We start from the raw sequence: 21,456 nt of genomic DNA on the forward strand, positions 1-21,456 counted from the left end.
TAAACGAACTAACCAGCGTCACCCGTAACGGTTATACGGTGATCAGTGGTGAAAGGGTTAACTAGGGGGCAATCAAGGGGTTAAAACATTTATTAGATAGTATATGGGGGTCCATGTCGCTATAAAACGCTGACGGCGAACCTAAATATTTACGTCCCTAACTAGCGTCACCAGCGACACTAATACAGCGATCAGAAAAATGATCGCTTAGCGACACTGGTGACGGGGGGTGATCAAGGGGTTAAAACTTTATTAGGGGGGGTTAGGGGGGTATCCTAGATCTAAAGGGGGCCTAACACTCACTGCCCTAACACTGTAACTGTCACAAACTGACACCAATACAGTAATCAGAAAAAAAACAAAAAAAAAAAAAAAACCTGCTTGGTGTCAGTTTGTGACGGGGGAGGGGGGTTATTGGGGGGGGATCAGGGGGCGATCGGGGGGGGGGATCGGGGTGTTTTGTGTGCCTGGCATGTTCTACTGTGTGTGTGTGTTGGTGCACTCACATACCTGTCTTCTCTCCTCGGGCCGGAACGGAAATTACCGAGCCGAGGAGAGATGACATCATTTCCTCTGCCTCTGTGTATAATACAGAGGCAGGGAAATGATCCCATTGGCTGGGAGCGATCGCGAGGGGGGGGCCACGAATGGATGGCCTCCCCCTCACCACCGATCGCCAGGGGAGATTTGCCGACCGCCGCAGGCACCGGGGGGGGGGTCCGATCGGACCCCCCACCCGCGGGCAGGCAAGGACGTACCTGTAAGTCCTTTTGCCTGCCCGTGCCGCTCTGTCGACGTACATCGTCGTGCGGCGGTCGGCAAGTGGTTAAATGCCATTTTTTTTCTTTATAAATGTCAGTTTTGCTGCAGCAGGTTCTATACTCTGCACAGATGCACCACTTTACAGGCAGACTAAAGGGACCCCCAGGCAGTTTATTTAAAGGAATTTTTCATTTTTATTGTTTCACTTTAAGCATCATTAAAATCACTGCTCCTATAAAAACAATATTTTTTAAAAAATGTTTTGCATTGGTACACGTCCCCCAGGGCAGTAGCCAGGCCTCCATACCTTTTTTATGGACAATAACTTGCATATACTGTAAGCCTTCAAAATGGGGACTTGTTTGGCCCATCTCTACAGGTAAGTATAACAAGTTTGTTATTTAAAAAAAATTCCAACCTAGGGGCGGAGCTAGCCGGAGACCGTTGCAGACATGCAGTAGCGGAGCTTCGGCAACAGCGGGCACACAACGGCTCATACCAGACAACCCAGGCACTATTCTGACACCCTATACCAGCGTTCTAGCTTGCTTGCACCGGAGGATCATAACCCCAACATGCCTAGACGCAAGGCTGAGGGGAAGCGCCCCCAGAAACTCAGAGTTTTTCTCCCCTGGGCCTAGGTAAAATGGCGCCGGGTCATCATCCACCCTGGCCTCTGGACTCTCTCATCGTCCCTCTCAGAAGGGGAAATCACAAAAAAGGAGCAGCCCACCTTAAGGCGTGCATCCCTCACCAGCTACACCATCATCTGGAAGTCCAGAAAAGACGAGATTCAGGATGGATGCTGCGGATGAAGAAAACGAGGTGAGCTCTCTCCATGGCTCAGGGGATGACACTAGGGAGCTGCCAGACTCCATAGACCAATTCCCCACTAACAATCAGCCTGTTCTAGACACAGTGCTCAAAGAAATGCTGATATCATTAAGAAGGCCCCTCCATTCAGATATGGTATCATCTGTGCATAAATTTAGCATGGACTTACAATCAGTCTCAGATAGAATGTCTCATGTAGAGAACAAGATGGGGGAGTATGCATCCACAATCAATGCTCTGGTAGATGCTAATGAAAGTAATGAATAGGGATGAGCCGAAACCCCCCCCCCCCCCCGGTTCGGTTTGCACCAGAACCTGCGAATGGACCGAAAATTCGCACGAACGTTAGAACCCCATTGACGTCTATGGGACTCAAACACTCAAAATCAAAAGTGCTAATTTTAAAGGCTAATTTGCATGGTATTGTCCTAAAAAGGGTTTGGGGACCCGGGTCCTGCCCCAGGGGACATGTATCAATGCAAAAAAAGTTTTAAAAACTGAAGTTTTTTCGGGAGCAGTGATTTTAATGATGCTTAAAGTGGAAAAAAAAAGTGAAATATTCCTTTAATATCGCCCCTGGGGGGTGTCTATAGTATGCCTGTAAAGTGGCACGTGTTTCCCGTGCTTAGAACAGTGCCTGCACAAAATGACATTTTTAAAAGGAATAAAAGTCATTTAAAACTGCTTGCGGCTTTAATGTAATGTCGGGTCCTGGCAATATGGATGAAAATCAGTGAGACAAACGGCATGGGTACCCCCCAGTCCATTACCAGGCCCTTTGGGTCTTGTATGGATATTAAGGGGAACCCCGCACCCAAATAATAAAAAGGAAAGGCGTGTGGACACCAGGCCCTATATACTCTGAACAGCAGTATACAGGAGGTGCAAACAAGACAGTGACTGTAGGTTTGTTGTTAAGTAGAATCTGTTTGTAATTTTGAACTGGTACATTTTTAACGTGTTAACTCCAGCCAAAAAATCTATTTTAAGCTTTTTGGAAAACATAGGGAAAGGTTATCACATTTGTTATGCTGTCTGAGCTCCTCTTCAGAAGATTTCACCTCACTTTCTGTCCCAATGACAAATGTTTTTAGAAAACTTGGGGGTTTTAGTGAAACAAGGATTGGTGATAAAGCATCAGTGGAAAGGAGAAACGTTTTTCCCATATTAACTCTTACAGGAGAGAATTTCCCTTCCTAGGGGTAGATTTCATCTCACTTCCTGTTGACTCCTTCCGTTTGCAAGTAGGAGTTGTTTGTAAGTTGGATGTGTTAAATTGGGGGCCCGCCCTATATACTCTGCAGAAATTGTGGCCTTAGGTGCTGGTGTTGCCACAACACTGTAAGCCCTCACAGGGCCCTGCTGTGAAATATTAGTTCAAGAATTGTAATTACATGCCCCTGTTGAACAGGGGCATAAAAATTGGGCCTTTGGTGATGGTGGTGGTGCTGGTGCCAAAACACTGTAAGTCCTCACAGTTACTCTTGGTGGGCGCTGGAACGGGCCCTGCTGTGAAATATTAGATCAAGAATTGTAATTACATGTCCCTGTTGAACAGGGGCAGAAAAATTGGGCCTTAGGCACTGGTGCTGATGCCACAACACTGCAACCCCTCACAGATACTCTAGTTGAGCGCAGCAACGAACCCTCCTGCAAAATATTGCATCAAAAATAGTGATTACATGCCCCTGTTAAACAGGGGCAGAAAAATTGGCACTGGTGCTGGTGCCATAACACTGCAACCGCTCACAGATACTCTAGTTGGAGCGCAGGAACGAGCCCTGCTTCAAAGTATTGCATCAAAAATTGTAATTACACGCCCCTGTTAAACAGGGGCTGTAAAATTGGGCCTTAGCCACTGGTGGCAGCGCCCAGAACCAAAAATGTTCTTACAAGCTATCAGCATGATCATTGAGGAGGAAGAGGATAATCACTCAGCATAACAGGATAGTCACTCAGCATCAGCATAGGCAGTCTTGAAGGGATCTGACATTTCAAAAAAAATTATTCGGTTACATCAGCATCAGGTGCTTGGTAGCTGGTGGTGATCCAAGATTCATTTTTATGAAGGTCAGTCGATTGACCGAGTCGGTGGACAGACGCGCCCTGTGATCGGTTACAAAGCCTCCAGCAGCACTGAATGTGCGTTCCAAAAGAACGCTGGATGCAGGACAGGCCAGTAGCTCAATTGCATACTGTGCAAGCTCTGGTCAGGGATCCATCCTCAAGACCCAGTAACCCAGAGGATTTTCGGTGGGAAAGGTGTCCAAGTCAGATCTTGCCCCTAGGTATTCCTGCACCATGTAAAACAGACGCTGGCGATGGTTGCTGGAACCGATCATACCTTGGGGCTGCAGACTAAAAAATTGTCTGAACGGATCGGTCAGACGGCCACCTTCTCCACCGCTCCTTCTTTGACTGACCGAAGCCTCAGCAACACGTTGTCCAGGAACAGGAGTTTGTAACCTCCCAGTCTCTGGGAACGCATTGCACAGACCTTTCTGCAAGGCCTCCCGAAGATGTTTTATCCTCTGCTCCCTCTGCGATGGCAAGATAAGGTCCGCAACCTTACCCTTGTAACGTGGATCAAGGAGGGTTGCCAGCCAGTATTGATCCCTCTCCTTGATACCACGAAAACGAGGATCCTTACGCAGGCTTTGCAGGATCGGGGAGGCCATGCAGCGTAGGTTTGCTGAGGCATTCGGTCCGGAGTCCTCTGGGTCACTAAGGACGACATGATCCGCAGCCACTTCCTCCCAGCCACGTATAAGTCCGTGGGTTTCTTGGGACTGTAAATGATCCCTTGAAGACTGCTGCTGATGCTGAGTGCCAGGCTCCACCTCCATGCTGACACAATCCTCCTCCTCCTCCTCTTCCTGTGTGATCGGCGGGCACGTAGGAACACTGTCTGAAAAAAGGGGGCCTTGAGAGCTAAGGAAGTCCTCCTCTTCCTGTCTCTGTTCTGCCTTAAGTGCCCTGTCCATTATTCCACACAGCGTGTGCTCAAACAGGTGGACAAGGGGGACAGTGTCACTAATGCATGCACTGTCACTGCTCACCATCCTCGTGGCCTCCTCAAATGGTGACAGGACAGCGCATGCATCCCTGATCATGGCCCACTGGCGTGGGGAAAATAAACCAAGCTCCCCTGACCCTGTCCTGGTGCCATAGTCGCACAGGTACTCATTGATGGCCCTCTGCTGCATGTGCAGCCGCTGCAGCTTGGCCAACGTTGAGTTCCACCTGGTGGGCATGTCACAGATTAGGCAGTTATTGGGCAGGTTAAATTCCTTTTGAAGGTCTGCCAGCCGAGCACTGGCATTATATGACCGGCGGAAATGCACACAGACTTTCCTGGCCTGCCTCAGGACATCCTGTAAGCCTGGGTACCTGCCCAAGAACCCCTGCACCACCAAGTGAAGGACGTGAGCCAAACAGGGCACATGGGTCAGTTGTCCCTGTCGGAGGGCGGAGAGGAGGTTGGTTCGATTGTCACAAACCACCATTCCTGCCTTAATTTGGCATGGCGTCAACCACTTATGAACCTGCCCCTGCAGAGCTGACAGAATCTCTGCCCCAGTGTGGCTCCTCTCCCCCAAGCACCCCAGCTCAAGCACCGCATGGCATCTTTTGGCCTGCGTACTTGCATAACCCCTTGAACGCCTACGGAGCACCGCTGGTTCTGAGGACAAAGCACGGGAAGAGGCCATGGAGAAAGAAGAAGAGGAGGGGGTGGAGGAGAGAGGTGCGTCAGAATCACCAGTACTGGCATTTTGGAGTCGTGGTAGCGGAACAACCTCCAACACTACTGCACCTTGTCCTGCATCCTTCCCAGCTGCCAGCAGAATCACCCAGTGCGCTGTGAAACTTAGGTAACGTCCCTGTCCATGCCTGCTGGACCATGAGTCAGTGGTAATATGCACCTTACCGCTGACCGCCCTGTCCAGCGAGGCCAAGACATTGCCTTCCACATGCCGGTAGAGAGCCGGAATCGCCTTCTGTGAGAAAAAGTGGCATTTGGGAACCTGCCACTGAGGAACCGCACATTCCACAAACTCACGGAAGGGGGCAGAGTCTACCAACTGAAAAGGTAGCAGTTGAAGTGCTTGCAATTTTGCCAAGCTAGCATTCAACCGCTGGACATGTGGATGGCTGGGAGCGAACTTCTTTCTGCGGTGCAGAAGCTGGGGCAGGGAAATTTGCCTGGTACAATCTGACGTTGGTGTACCGATAGCAGATTGCCCGCAAATACTTGGCTGTGACACACCTAATTCTACACCTTCATTCCTCTCAGTGCAGGTCTCAGAGAGGACTGAAGGTATAGTGGGGTTGGAGATCCCGGCTGATGAGGAGCAAGGAGAGGTCCTCTTTGTTCTTTGGTGTGGGTCTTTAAGGTACGCTTGCCAACGAACTGCATGGCAGGTCAACATATGTCTGGTCAAGCATGTGGTGCCCAAGCGGGAGATGTTTTGGCCACGCGAGATACGCTTGAGACATATGTTGCAAATAGCAGCGGTGTGATGTGATGCACTCGTCTCAAAAAGGGCCCACACCAAAGAAATTTTGGAATAACGTGCAGAGACAGCAGCGCTCTGCACATGCGGAGCTCTGCAGTGTGATGCAGTCAGTGTGCTGCCCTTAGGCTGGCCCCTGGAGGGCATCCTGCCTCGTTGGTGATGTGCCTCCTCCTCCTCTCTCTTATCAGGCACCCACGTGGAGTCAGTGGCCTCATCATCCCCTCCCTCCTCATCACTGGAGCAAACCTGGCAGTATGCTGCAGCAGGGGGAACATGACTGCCAGATTTCTGTCCTTCTTGGGCACCCCCTCTGTCCGGGCTCACGTTACTGCCTTCATCTAGCACAGTACCATCATCGGAGACTTCAAAACACTGGGCATCCTCCTGGAGCATGTACCCAACACTGTGGTCAAACAGTTCGAGGGATTCCTCAGGAGGACATGGTGGGGCTAGGGAAGGAGTCACTGACGCCATTGAGCCAAGGGAAGAGGCCACGTTGGCAGCTGCTTTGCCAGACAAAGTACCCTGAGCCTGGGTGAGAGAGGATGAGGACAGCTTGGTCATCCTCTCGACCAAGTCTTCCGCATGTTGCGGCTCAACGCGGCCAGCTGCCGAAAAAAGGCCAAGCGTGTCCCACGGCTACGTGCTGATGAGGATGCACCGTGTCCACGACCAGCACTATTGCCTCTAGACACAGAGCCTGCTTGCCCTCTTTTATTGGCTTGTGACTGTCTGCCTCTCCTTGTTTGCCTTCCAGACATACTATTGGCCTGCAGTGAGCTGCTCAAAACTGGGATGTATATATATACCGACTATACTGCAGCTAGCAGAATCAACTGCCTGCCTGTAGTATTATTAGTATGATAACACCTGCACTTGTCTTCAGGTAGCTATACTGTAGGTGCATCTGTGCAGGGTACACAGTACAGTAACTGGAAATACTTCAAAGAGCCTACACAAGCACCTGGCTGCAGGTAGCTATACTGTAGGTGAGACTGTGCGGGGTACACAGTACAGTAACTGGAAATACGTCAAGAGCCTACACAAGCACCTGGCTGCAGGTAACTATACTGTAGGTGAGACTGTGTGGGGTACACAGTACAGTAACTGGAAATACTTCAAAGAGCCTACACAAGCACCTGGCTGCAGGTAGCTACACTGTAGGTGAGACTGTGCGGGGTACACAGTACAGTAACTGGAAATACTTCAAAGAGCCTACACAAGCACCTGGCTGCAGGTAGCTATACTGTAGGTGAGACTGTGCGGGGTACACAGTACAGTAACTGGAAATACTTCAAAGAGCCTACACAAGCACCTGGCTGCAGGTAGCTATACTGTAGGTGAATTATGGGCCGTGACGCGCCACTCGAATTTGGTGCGAACAGACCATATCATTCGTAATTCGGCGAACGACCAAACACACGATGTTCGAGTCGAACATGGGTTTGAACTCGGACAGCGAGCCTTGTCCCAAAGTGGAACATCATATTTCTAGGGCATTTGATTTGGGTTGAGTGTCCCTGTAGCCTGACCGGGTGCGCTTGTCTCTGAGAGTCTGCGCTTTAGTTTATCTGAAGTAGAGTAATGCCTCCAGATACTCCAGATGAAGGAGAATTTTGCATATTTGTCTATGGCTCTGGCTTGCATTTCCTCTATAAGCATGGTATTGTATATCTCACTCACCCACTCTATAAGGGATGGGGGAGAGGTGGATATTCAGTGTCTAGAGATTAATTGCCTTCCAGCACTGAGAAAGAATTTTAGGAGGTTGTGTTTTTGTGACTTAATCTTGCCGGGTAGTATGGAGAGGAGAGCAATAAAAGGAGAGGGGGAGAGCGGTTTATCATATATTTCCATGTAGGTCTGGAAGATTTGAGTCCAAAATGGACGGATCACATCGCATTCCCACCAGATGTGACTATACGTACCCTTCGCTGAGTTACATCTCCAACAGATGTCAGTGGTTGATGGAGACATGATCCTGAGATTCGTTGGCACCCGATACCATCTGGATAATACTTTATAATTTTTTTCTTCAGTATAGCACGAGATGGCTGATTGTGGGTAAAGAGAAAGGCTTTACCCCATTTAGCTACGGTTATGTCCCTCCCGAGTTCCTCTGACCACGCTTTAGTGTATTTAGGTAGGGTATCATGAGTGTGATCTATGATCAGTTTGTAGATCAGTGAAAGGGTGTGACGGGGAGTCTCCGACAATGTGCAAAGTTGCTCGAAGCCAGTCAAAGGTCTGTGAATCTGTTTGGAGTAGTGTATTTTTTTGCAGTAGGCTGTCAGATGCAAACGCGTTAACCACGTCACGTTGGAGGATTTGATGTTTAAGTCTGACACGAAAGTGCCATGTGTGCTGTTAACAAATTGTTGTGCTGTAGGCCAAGCAGCTCTGTGGTAGTTATCTATGATTTGAGTTGAACCGCCCTCAGGGAGGGCCGGATTATCAAATAGAGGAGTAAGGGGACCTGGTTCAGAGGAGAGCGAGTAGCTTTCCTTTCTACGGTACCAGATTACCAGGGCATCTCTGGTCAGAGGGGACAGCTTAGTAAGAGACTTATGGGTCAGTTCATAACCCCATGGTAAAGCCCGGAGGTCAGCTGAAAATAAGTCTTGTTCCACCAAGGTGGAGGCTTTAAGTAAAGGGCGGGGGAACCATTCCAGGATACGGGAGACCAATGCCGCAGTGTGATAAAGTTCAAAATCTGGGAGGCCTGTCCCACCTTTAGAGGTGGGGGCGCATAGGAGTTTGTGTTTCAGTCTTGGATGGTTTCCCCTCCATACAAATCGGATCACCATAGAACGGAGAGTGCGGAAGAAAGCGGATGGTAGAGCAATTGGGAGGGCTTGAAATAAATACAGTAGTTTAGGGAGTATGTCCATTTTCAGCACATTCATATGACCGAACCAGGACACTGGTAATTCCCATCGGCATTCTGTGAGGCATCTAAGTTTTGTGAGTAGTGGGCTGATTTAGGGCGTATATATCTCCAATGTGTGGTTTGGTTTGGTATAGCCGTACCCAGGTATGAAATTGACTTTGTCTGCCATTGAAATGAGAAGTTGGCCTTAAGAGAAGAAAGGGTTGCCTGCGTTAAGGAAATATTCAGTGCTTCCGTTTTGGAGATATTCAGTTTATAGTTACTAAAACCTCCAAACCGGTTGATTTCAGTGAGTATGGATGGTATACTAATATGGGGATGAGTCACATAAAGAAACAGGTTGTCTGCGTAAAGGGAAAGTTTACATTGGGAGGAAAGGGTTTGTATACCTCGTATGTCAGGGTTTGCTCTAATAGCTTGGGCTAGGTGTTCTATTACTAGGGCGAATAGGAGGGGGGAAAGGGGACAGCCTTGTCTTGTGCCGTTTGATATTGTGAGTTTCTCTGATTAGGTCCCATTAACTGAAATTATAGCTGAGGGTTTGGAGCATAGGGACATGATGCGTGAAAGCATTCTAGGCCGTAGTCCTATTTGGGAAAGGTCGGCTTGGAGAAAGGGCCAGCTGACCCTGTCAAAAGCCTTCTCAGCATCACAAGAGAGAAGGCAGATCGGTGTGTGATTACGTTGGGCAAATGCCAGGAGGTGAATGGTTTTGGTGGTATTGTCCCTGGCTTCACGTCCAGGGACGAAACCCACTTGATCTCTATGTATTAGATTGGGCAAAAGAGGTGAGAGACGGTTCGCTAGGATCTTAGCGTATAATTTGAGATCTATATTTAATAGGGATATCGGTCTATAATTTGAGCATAGGGAGGTGTCTTTGCCTGGTTTCGGGATGATTACTATTTGGGCTTGGAGTAAAGTGGGGGAGGGAGCCAGGTTCTCGTCTATGGCAATGAATGCTTTTGCCATCAAAGGAGACAGCAAAAGAGCAAACATCTTATAGAAGCGTGAGGAGAACCCATCTGGTCCTGGGCTTTTACCATTCTTTAGGTTTTTTATGGCAAATTGGAAATCAGAATCAGTCAGGGCAGATTCCAAGTCATCTGCTTCAGAGGCTGGAATGGTTGGGAGTGCAGTTTCCTGAATATATGAGGACAGGTCTTGTATTGGGGAACCCGATTGGGGTTTGGGCGGCGGTGCTTGGGGAGTGAGGTTATATAGGGCGGCATAGTATTGACGAAATTCTTCGGCTATGGCTGAATTATTTATTATTTTACCTTTGTTGGAAGAGTTAATACAGGGGATAGACTTCCGGGTCTGCTTGGGCTGAAGAGTCTGTGCTAGATGTCTGCCGCACTTGTTAGCTTGTGAGTAATGGGCGAATCGCCCTTTATCTCTCGCCACCAGTGAGCGTTACGCAAAAATTTGCAAGAGGTCTCTTCTGGCATTAGTGAGGGCTAGTTGTAGTTTATCATCAGGGGATCGTTTATGTGACTCTTCTAAGGTGGCTATTAAGGATAGGAGACGTGTGATGTCTGCTGTTCGTGCATGTTTAAGCCTGGAGCCGTGTTGGATGAATTTACCCCTAAGGACACATTTGAGAGCTTCCCATTTCATGAGTGGGTTGGTGGGCATGGTCTGAAACGAAGTGTTTGATGGTTTGTATGGTGTCCTGGGTACATACCGAATCAGAAAGCAAATTCTCATTTAACCTCCAGGTGGCTCTCTTCTTTTGTGTAGGTATGCTTCCCAAGCTCATGTGTATGGGAGCATGGTCAGACCACAAAGTGAGGCCCATAGAAGTGTTGGGGGAAAAATCTAGTAAGGATTGGGAGATGAATATGTAGTCTAGTCTACTGTAGGTGGAGTGTGTCGGGGAGTAATATGTGAAATCTTTAGTGGTAGGGTGTAGCATCCTCCAGACGTCCACTAGGGATAAGTCTGAAAGGAGTGTACACATTTTGGTCAGGGAACCTGGGGAAATTGAGGACTTACCCGTTGAGGTGTCAAGGTGCGGTATCAAGGTGGCATTGAGGTCTCCTCCCAGGATCATGTTAGTAGTGCTAAATCGTTTCAGGCGAGAGGTCACCGTAGAGAGGAATTGCAGCTGATCCTGATTTGGAGAATAAACATTGATTATAGTGTAAATCATATTCATATATGAAAGTTTTAGAAAGACATATCTCCCTAGTGGATCAATAAGGATGTCTAGCACATCTGGTGTGAATGAAACATGGAATGCGATAGAGACCCCCTTGGATTTTGCCAAAGGGTTGGTACTATGAAAACAGGTGGGATATTGCTTGTGGAGAAGATGCGGAATCGTGTCAGACCTAAAATGAGTTTCCTGGAGAAGTAGAATTTGGGTGTGGATTTTATGAAAATGATATAGTATTTGCCTCCTTTTCTCTGGGGTGTTAAAGCCCCTGCAATTTAATGAGGAGACTTTCAGGGAGGTTTGTGTTGCCATGGGAAAAGTAATTTGGTAGTTAGGCAAGAATTAACATGGGTGAGGCTCGCTGTCTCAATCAAGGGGGAGGGAGGGTAAAGAGAGGTACTAGAGCAACCTCTAGTGGTAATGAGGTGTAAGGTAAGTATAAGTGAAATTGAAAAGAGAAAAACAGATAGAAAAGAAAGGTTGAAAAACCAAGGCCTCCAAGGCTGCATTAAGAACATTGTGTTCAATATTTCAGCTAATACCACTACGGGCGCTGAGAACCCTATGTAGGGGGTAGTGGTCAGCCCACAGAGGGGCCCGCACACACCGGGCAACAAAAAAAAAAAAGAATTTCTTCTATAAACATAGCAACTCAGGACCCTGCATAGCTGTATGTATTTTGCATATCTAGATTGAGTTGTCCACCAGGACAAGACCTAGGGGTAAATTTCAATAACTTGACAGCATGCAGGGTCAACAACCTAGACAGCAGAAATAACATTGCATCATGAGGAGGTGGGGGGGGGGGCTCCGGAGGAGACACGAAACAGGGTGGGTAATAATAGTATCAGTCAGGGATCTCATTCAAGTGAGAAAGGTCCATTTTACTAGGATCTCAAGTCAAAACCTGTATGTGGGAAGAACACATAAAAGCGTAATGTCCCAACGATACTGTAACTACAAACCTGAACAGCTTCACTCGTGAGGTGCCTGTGAAGGAAAAAATAGTTAGTCAGATAATATGCGGCGGAGGTTCATCCATCTGCTGCTTTGGGAAAATCCGACTTTGAGCGTTTGTTCTTCTTGGACTGCTTTTGCCAGTTAGATGCAACCGGAAATCCAGGAGTCGCTGCGTGGATTGGCCAATCCGGGATGGAGATCTGTGGTAGTTCAAAAGTCCCAAGGAACTTTGGGAGGTCGCCCAGAGTGCGAAATGTTGCTGACTTTCCCTCATGGGATGCAAAGAGGTTAAATGGGAAACCCCAGCGGTATTTAATATGTTTTGCTTGAAGAGCTCGTGTAAGGGGTTTCAAAGCACATCGCATATCCAGGGTCAGCTTAGAGATGTCTGGTAATAGAGTCACAGAGGCGTCATTAAAGTATATGGCATCTTGGTTGCGTGCTGCACGCATAATGGCATCTTTAATCGCATCTTTAGTTTCCACAGACTCCGGGAGGCCGCGGATACGTATATTGTTACGTCTGGCTCTTTTTTCTTGGTCATCTTGGTGATATATCAGTTGCTGTATCTGTAAGGTGTGCTTCTGTAAGATGACTTCATGTGTCTGAAGTGTAGAGACAGTCTCTTCTACAGTTTGTTCTACATCTTCCAGCCTGCTTGTGACATATTTGCGCAGCTCAGAAATCTCCTGCTTGTAAGAGCGTTCAAGTCTCTGAACACATGCCTCAAAATCATGTCTGGTGGGGAGAGCCTTGATATAAGCTTCCATGTCCCATCCACTAAAAGACCGGTGTGATGTTGGGGAGTGACATGCAGAGTGCACAGAATCATTCTCTGAATCTGGAGGGGATCTAGCATGCTGCCTGGTTGTCATATGGGGTGTGGAGCGCTGTGAAGTGGCTCCCTGTGAGGCAGCATGTGTGCCTGTGGAGCGGGTCGGCGCCATCTTGGATTTGGGGGGGCCGTGCTGATTTTGTCCCAAGTGAATGAAGAAACGGTCAATTTCCCCCTCAGTTTGTGTATCGGGGGTACGGCGTCCTTCTCCCCCACCTCTCCTCCCCATTACCGACCTTTATGCGGAGTCCTGGAAATGCTGAGAGCCTCTTTTAGCCCGGTGTGTGCGGGAGCTCCAGAGAGACAAGTCTCACTCCTCCATGAGCTTGGCCATGCCCCCCTTGACTTTACTATGGATAGAATACACCATCTCCCTACACCCACCTATCTCTCTGCTAACGTACCCAGAGATGTCATATTGAGACTCCATTTTTACCACACTAAAGAGAGGCTAATGGCAGTGTCCCGACAAAGAGAACAGATACCATCACCGTACACTGATTTACAATTCTATGCAGACCTATCTCAGCACACCCTCCAAAAACACAGGAATCTAAACACTATTACCAAAGCTCTAAATAATCACAGGTTGAGCTACAAATGGGGTTTTCCAACAAAGTTGATTGTCACTAAAGACAGTACAGAACATGTGATGGATTCAGTGGCTAAAGGCATGGCCTTACTGAGCACATGGGGCATTATCCCTGAACCGACTACACACCCGCATCAAAATGGCAACCACACCAACCCAGACTCTGAATGGCGTACAGTAAACCACAAGAACGCCCACTCTCATAATTGACCTGGAACAGGATTATAGCTACATATGGAAATACCCGCTAGGGAGGAGCTTCCTCTGATCCAAACTGTTTTCTTTTTTTTTTGCTGGTTCGATAGACCACTTCTCTCTCTTCTAACTCTTTGAGTGGCTATGTGTCACACTCATCTACTTTCTCCTGCTGTTTGGCTATTTGCCACCGTTTTATTCAGTTACTGTTCCAATGTTTATTCTCTTTTTACTCTAACAGTCAAAAGTAAACTTCCGATTACAGAGTTAACTAGGACCATACTCGAGAGAACACCATGGACTCCAGAACTCCATCAGATTCCACCCTTCTTCCTGGTAAAGGACACGACACTGCCAACAATAAGTGGCTTATTTAAGCATCACAACACTCAGCACTTTCTCACTTATCTGTCATGGCGGTTAATTTTTTGACCATCAACGCCAAAGGCCTTAACCATCCGGCCAAACGAAGATCCCTATAGAAGGAAGCTCTTCAACATAATTGCGACATGCTATGTGTTCAAGATATGCCCTTTTACAATCTATCACCTCCTAAATGTATACACCCTAAGTTTCCTTTCATTTATAACGCCAACGCAGAAGCAAAAAAGAAAGGGGTGATAATAGCAGTGAGAGACACTGTAGCTTTCCGGCCCGATAAGGTCATATGCGACCCACAAGGTCGATTTATAATCCTGATATATGAAATAAACTCCAATACCTACACAGTCGCCAACATCTACGCACCTAATACTAGACAAATAAGGTTCTTCCACAAGATAATGAGAAAAATACACAAGCTACAGAGAGGTCTGTTGGTGATATGTGGGGACTTCAATATTACTCCAGAGCCAACGATTGACTCCTCCAACCAAAACGCCTCCCACCACCTTTGAAGGCGGTATTACAGTCTTACAAGCTGTATGATGCCTGGAGATGCATCAATGCCAAAGAACTATGCATTATTTTAAAATAACCATAATTCTTATAGTAGAATTGATTTGTTTTTAGTAGATAAATGGGTATTGTTCAAATGCAAAACTGCACAAATTAATAACATTACCTGGTCGGACCATGCCTCTTTGAAATTGACAGTGGGCGACTCCTCCACTCACAATCCTACCTTCGTATGGAGAGCCAGCCCTAGGCATTTCCAGGATGTCCCGACCAGGTATCAGATTGCAAAACAAATTGCAGAATACTTTGAGAACAGCCAGGACTTGGTTTCTAATCCCTCCACTGTATGGAATGCACAAAAGGCATTTACAAGAGGCATTATGATTCAACAAGGGGCTAGAAACAAGAGAAGGAGGCAGCAGCATACCGAAACATTAATCTCACAAATCGATAAGCTTAAAAAACAAAACATGGAGCACACTTCCGAGAAATTGATTGAACAGCTAACAAATCTTTGCAATGAACTAAGACTACTATTTCTGGAGGACTTTAAAAAGGCCTCCAGGAGACTTAAATTGTCCACTACAGAAGCAGTAATAATGCAGGGAAGGTGCTGGCTAGGGATGAGCCGAACACCCCCCGGTTCGGTTCGCACCAGAACCTGCGAACGGACCGAAAATTTGCACAAACTTTAGAACCCCATTGAAGTCTATGGAACTTGAACGTTTGAAATAAAAAGTGCTAATTTTAAAGGCTAATTTGCATGGTATTGTCCTAAAAAGGGTTTGGGGACCCGGGTACTGCCCCAGGGGACATGTATCAATGCAAAAAAAGTTTTTAAAATGGCCGTTTTTTCGGGAGCAGTGATTTTAATGATGCTTAAAGTGAAAAAAAAAGTGAAATATTCCTTTAACTAACATACCTGGAGGGTGTCTATAGTATGCCTGTAAAGTGGCGCGTGTTTCCCGTGCTTAGAACAGTCCCTGCACAAAATGACATTTTTAAAGGAATAAAAGTCATTTAAAACTGCTTGCGGCTTTAATGTAATGTCGGGTCCCGGCAATATGGATGAAAATCAGTGAGACAAACGGCATGGGTAACCCCCCCCCCCCCAGTCCATTACCAGGCCCTTTGGGTCTTGTATGCATATTAAGGGGAACCCCGCACCCAAATTAAAAAAAGGAAAGGCGTGGGGCCCCCAGGCCCTATATATTTTGAATAGCAGTATACAGGCGGTGCAAACAAGACAGGGACTGTAGGTTTGTTGTTAAGTAGAATCTGTTTGTAATTTTGAACTGATATGTTTTTAAAGTGTAGCTCCAGCCAAAAAATCTATTTTTAAGCTTTTTGGAAAACATAGGGAAGGGTTACCACCCCTGTGACATTTGTTTTGCTGTCTGTGCACCTCTTCAGAAGATTTCGCCTCACTTTCTGTCCCAATGACAAATGTTTTTTGACAATTTGGGGTTTTTAGTGAAACAAGGATTGGTGATAAAGCATCAGTGGAGAGGAGACACGTTTTTCCCATATTAACTCTTACAGGAGAGAATTTCCCTTCCTAGGGGTAGATTTCATCTCACTTCCTGTTGTCTCCTTTCGTTTGCAAGTAGGAGTCGTTTGTAAGTCGGATGTTTGAAAGTAGGGGCCTGCCCTATATACTCTGCAGAAATTGGGGCCATAGGTGTTGGTGTTGCCCTCACAGCTACTCTTGGTGGGCGCAGAAACGGGCCCTGCTGTGAAATATTAGATCAAGAATGGTAATTACATGCACCTGTTGAACAGGGGCAGAAAAATTGGGCCTTTGGTGGTGGTGGTGGTGTCACAACACTGTAAGTCCTCACAGTTACTCTTGGTGGGCGCAGAAACGGGCCCTGCTGTGAAATATTAAATCAAGAATTGTAATTACATGTCCCTGTTGAACACGGGCAAAAAAACTGGCCTTAGGCACTGGTGCCACAACACTGCAACCCCTCACAGATACTCTAGTTGGACCGCAGGAACGAGCCCTGCTGCAAAGTATTGCATCAGAAATTGTAATTACACGCCCCTGTTTAACAGGGGCTGAAAAATTGGGCCTTAGGCACTGGTGCTGGTGCCACAACACTGCAACCCCTCACAAATACTCTAGTTGGAGCGCAGGAACGAGCCCCGCTACAAAGTATTGCATCAAAAATTGTAATTACACGCCCCTGTTAAAAAGGGGCTAAAAAATTGGGCCTTAGGCACTGGTGCTGGTGCCACAACACTGCAACCCCTCACAAATACTCTAGTTGAGCGCAGCAACGAACCCTCCTTGCAAAATATTGCATCAAAAATTGTAATTACACATCCCTGTTAAACAGGGGCTGAAAAATTGGGCCTTAGCCACTGGTGGCGGCGCCCAGAACCAAAAATAGTCTTACAAGCTATCAGCATGATCATTGAGGAGGAAGAGGATAGTCACTCAGCATCAGCATAGGCAGTCTTGAAGGGATCTGACATTTAAAAAAAAATTATTCCGTTACATCAGCATCAGGTGCTTGGTAGCTGGTGGTGATCCGAAACTGATTCATTTTTATGAAGGTCAGTCGATCGACCGAGTCGGTGGACAGGCGCACCCTGTGATCGGTTACAAAGCCTCCAGCAGCACTGAATGTGCGTTCCGAAAGAACGCTGGATGCAGGACAGGCCAGTAGCTCAATTGCATACTGTGCAAGCTCTGGCCAGTGATCCATCCTTAAGACCCAGTAACCCAGAGGATTTTCGGTGGGAAAGGTGTCCAAGTCAGCTCTTGCCCCTAGGTATTCCTGCACCATGTAAAACAGATGCTGGCGATGGTTGCTGAAACCGATCATACCTTGGGGCTGCGGACTAAAAAATTGTCTGAACGCATCGATCAGATGGCCACCTTCTCCACCGCTCCTTCTTTGACTGACCGAAGCCTCAGCAACACGTTGTCCAGGAACAGGAGTTTGTAACCTCCCAGTCTCTGGGAACGCGTTGCACAGACCTTTCTGCAAGGCCTCCTGAAGATGTTTCATCCTCTCCTCCCTCTGCGATGGCAGATAAGATAAGGTCCGCAACCTTACCCTTGTAACGTGGATCAAGGAGGGTTGCCAGCCAGTATTGATCCCTCTCCTTGATACCATGAATACGAGGATCCTTCCACAGGCTTTGCAGGATCAGGGAGGCCATGCAGCGTAGGTTTGCTGAGGCATTCGGTCCGGAGTCCTCTGGGTCACTAAGGACGATATGATCCGCAGCCACCTCCTCCCAGCTACGTACAAGTCCATGGGTTTCTTGGGACTGTAAATGATCCCTTGAAGATTGCTGCTGATGCTGAGTGCCAGGCTCCACCTCCATGTTGACACAATCCTCCTCTTCCTCCTCCTCCTCCTCTTCCTCCTCGTCCTCTTCCTGTGTGATCGGCGGGCATGCTGGAACACTGTCTGTATAAAGGGGGCCTTGAGAGCTAAGGAAGTCCTCCTCTTTCTGTCTCTGTTCTGCCTCAAGTGCCCTGTCCATTATTCCACGCAGCGTGTGCTCCAACAGGTGGACAAGGGGGACAGTGTCACTGATACATGCACTGTCACTGCTCACCATCCTCGTGGCCTCCTCAAATGGTGACAGGACAGTGCATGCATCCCTGATCATGGCCCACTGGCGTGAGGAAAAAAAACAAGCTCCCCTGACCCTGTCCTGGTGCCATAGTCGCACAGGTACTCATTGATGGCCCTCTGCTGCATGTGCAGCCGCTGCAGCATGGCCAACGTTGAGTTCCACTTGGTGGGCATGTCACAGATTAGGCGGTTCTTGGGCAGGTTAAATTCCTTTTGGAGGTTAGCCAGCCAAGCACTGGCATTATATGACCTGCGGAAATGCACAGAGACTTTCCTGGCCTGACTCAGGACATCCTGTAAGCCCGGGTACCTGCCCAAGAACCGTTGCACCACCAAGTTAAGGACATGAGCCAAACAGGGCACATGGGTCTGTTGTCCCTGTCAGAGGGCATAGAGGAGGTTGGTGCCATTGTCGCAAACCACCATACCTGCCTTAAGTTGGCTTGGCGTCAACCACCTCTGTACCTGCCCCTGCAGAGCTGACAGAATCTCTGTCCCCAAGCACCCCAGCTCAAGCACCGCATGGCATCTTTTTGCCTGCGTGCTTGCGTAGCCCCTTGAATGCCTACGGAGCACCGCTGGTTCCGAGGACAAAGCAGAGGAAGAGGCCATGGAGGAAGAAGAAGAGGGGTGGAGGAGAGAGGTATGGCAGAATCACCACTAGTAGTATTTTGGAGGCGGCTGGGGCGGGGAAATTTGCCTGGTACAATCTGACGTCGGTGCACCGATAGCAGATTGCCTCCAAGTACTTGGCTGTGACACAGCTAATTCTACACCTTCATTCCTCTCAGTGCAGGTCTCAGAGAGGACTGAAGGTATAGTGGGGTTGGAGATCCCAGCTGATGAGGAGCAAGGAGAGGTCCTCTTTGTTCTTTGGTGTGGGTCTTTTAAGTATGCTTGCCAATGAACTGCATAGCTGGTCGACATATGTCTGGTCAAGCATGTGGTGCCCAACCGGGTGCTGTTTTAGCCACGCGAGAAACTCTTGAGACATATGTTGCAAATAGCAGTGGTGGAATCTGATGCACTCATCTCAAAAAAGGCCCACACCAAAGAACTTTTGGAATAACACGCAGAGACAGCAGCGCCCTGCACATGCTGAGCTCTGCGGTGTGATGCAGTCGGTGTGCTGCCCTTAAGCTGGCCCCTGGAGGGCATCCTGCCTCGTTGGTGATGTGCCTCCTCCTCTCTCCTATCAGGCACCCATGTGGAGTCAGTGACCTCATCATCCCCTCCCTCCTCATCACTGGAGTAAAGCTGGCAGTATGCTGCAACTGGGGGAACATGACTTCCAGATTGCTGTCCTTCTTGTTCACCCACTCTCTCTGGGCTCACGTTACTGCCTTCCTCTAGCTGGGTACCATCATCGGAGCCTTCAAAACGCTGGGCATCCTCCTGGAGCATGTACCCAACACTGTGGTCAAACAGTTCGGGGGACTCCTCAGGAGGACATGGTGGGGCTAGGGAAGGAGTGACTGATGCCATTGAGCTGAGGGAAGAGGCCACGTTGGCAGCTGCTTTGCCAGACAAAGTACCTTGAGCCTGGGTGAGAGAGGATGAGGAGGATGAGGACGGCTTGGTCATCCACTCTACCAAATCTTCCGCATGTTGTAGCTCAACACGGCCAGCTGCCGAAAAAAAGGCCAAGCATGTCCCACGGCTACGTGCTGATGAGGATGCACCGTCTCCATGACCAGCACTGTTGCCTCTAGACGCAGAGCCTGCTTGCCCTCTTTTATTGGCTTGTGACTGTCTGCCTCTCCTTATTGGCCTACCAGACATACTAATGGCCTGCAGTGAGATGTAGCTGCACAAAGCTGGGATGTATATATATATATATATATATATATATATATATATATATATATATATATATATATACTGATACTGCAGCTAGCAGAATCAACTGCCTGCCTGTAGTATTATTATTATGAGAACACCAGCAATTCTCTTCAGGTAGCTTTAGGTGCACAAAGTGCAGAGGACACAGTACACTAACTGTAAATACTGTAGCTGCCTGCCTGTGGTATTAATATAGGATCAGAAGAACACCACCAATTTTCTTCAGGTAGCTTTAGGTGCACACTGTGCAGAGGACACAGTACACTAACTGTATATACTGTAGCTGCCTGTCTGTGGTATTAATAGGAGCAGAACAACAGCAATTGTCTTCAGGTAGCTTTAGATGCACACTGTGCAGAGGACGCAGTGCACTAACTGTAAATACTGTAGCTGTCTGCCTGTGGTATTAATAGGATCAGAAGAACACTACCAATTTTATTCAGGTAGCTTTAGGTGCACACTGTGCAGAGGACACAGTACACTAACTGTAAATACTGTAGCTGCCTGTCTGTGGTATTAATAGGAGCAGAACAACAGCAATTGTCTTCAGGTAGCTTTAGGTGCACACTGTGCAGAGGACGCAGTACACTAACTGTAAATACTATAGCTTCCTGCCTGTGGTATTAATAGGATCAGAAGAACACCACCAATTTTATTCAGGTAGCTTTAGGTGCACACTGTGCAGAGGACACAGTACACTAACTGTAAATACTGTAGCTGCCTGCCTGTGGTATTAATATGATCAGAAGAACACCACCAATGCAATTTTATTCAGGTAGCTTTAGGTGCACACTGTGCAGAGGACACTGTACACTAACTGTAAATACTGTAGCTGCTTGTCTGTGGTATTAATAGAAGTAGAATAACAGCAATTGTCTTCAGGTAGCTTTAGGTGAACACTGTGCAGAGGACACAGTACACTAACTATAAATACTGTAGCTGCCTGTCTGTGGTATTAATATAGGATAAGAACACCACCAATTTAATTCAGGTAGCTTTAGGTGCACACTGTGCAGAGGACACACTACACTAACTTGTAAATACTGCAGCTGCCTGCGGTACTGTACTAATAGGATCAGAAGAACACCACCAATTTTCTTCAGGTAGCTTTAGGTGCACACTGTGCAGAGGTCGCACTACACTAACTTTTAAATACTACAGCTGTCTGCGGTACTGTACTAATAGGATCAGAAGAACACCACCAATTTTCTTCAGGTAGCTTTAGGTGCACACTGTGCAGAGGTCGCACTACACTAACTTGTAAATACTACAGCTGCCTGCGATACTAATAGGATCAGAAGAACACCACCAATTTTCTTCAGGTAGCTTTAAGTGCACACTGTGCAGAGGACGAACTACACTAACTTGTAAA

General features: G+C 47.6%; 1 protein-coding gene across 5 annotated transcripts in view; it reads right to left on the bottom strand.

Annotated features, from left to right (window-relative positions):
- Nucleotides 1-21,456, bottom strand: part of LOC141139578 (G-protein coupled receptor 35-like) — an 82,339-nt gene that overhangs the window by 33,843 nt on the left and 27,040 nt on the right. The window contains exon 2 of one of the 5 annotated variants that reach the window (XM_073625851.1): nucleotides 11,002-11,119. The exons of 3 other annotated variants lie outside the window; for them this stretch is intronic. The gene's annotated coding sequence lies outside the window, so the exon portion shown is untranslated. Of the gene's footprint in view, nucleotides 1-11,001; nucleotides 11,253-21,456 lie in introns of those variants that run through there. One more of the 5 variants, XM_073625853.1, reaches the window with a different exon arrangement.

The sequence above is a fragment of the Aquarana catesbeiana genome, linkage group LG04, assembly GCF_042186555.1.
Source record: "Aquarana catesbeiana isolate 2022-GZ linkage group LG04, ASM4218655v1, whole genome shotgun sequence".
Lineage (NCBI taxonomy): Eukaryota > Metazoa > Chordata > Amphibia > Anura > Ranidae > Aquarana > Aquarana catesbeiana.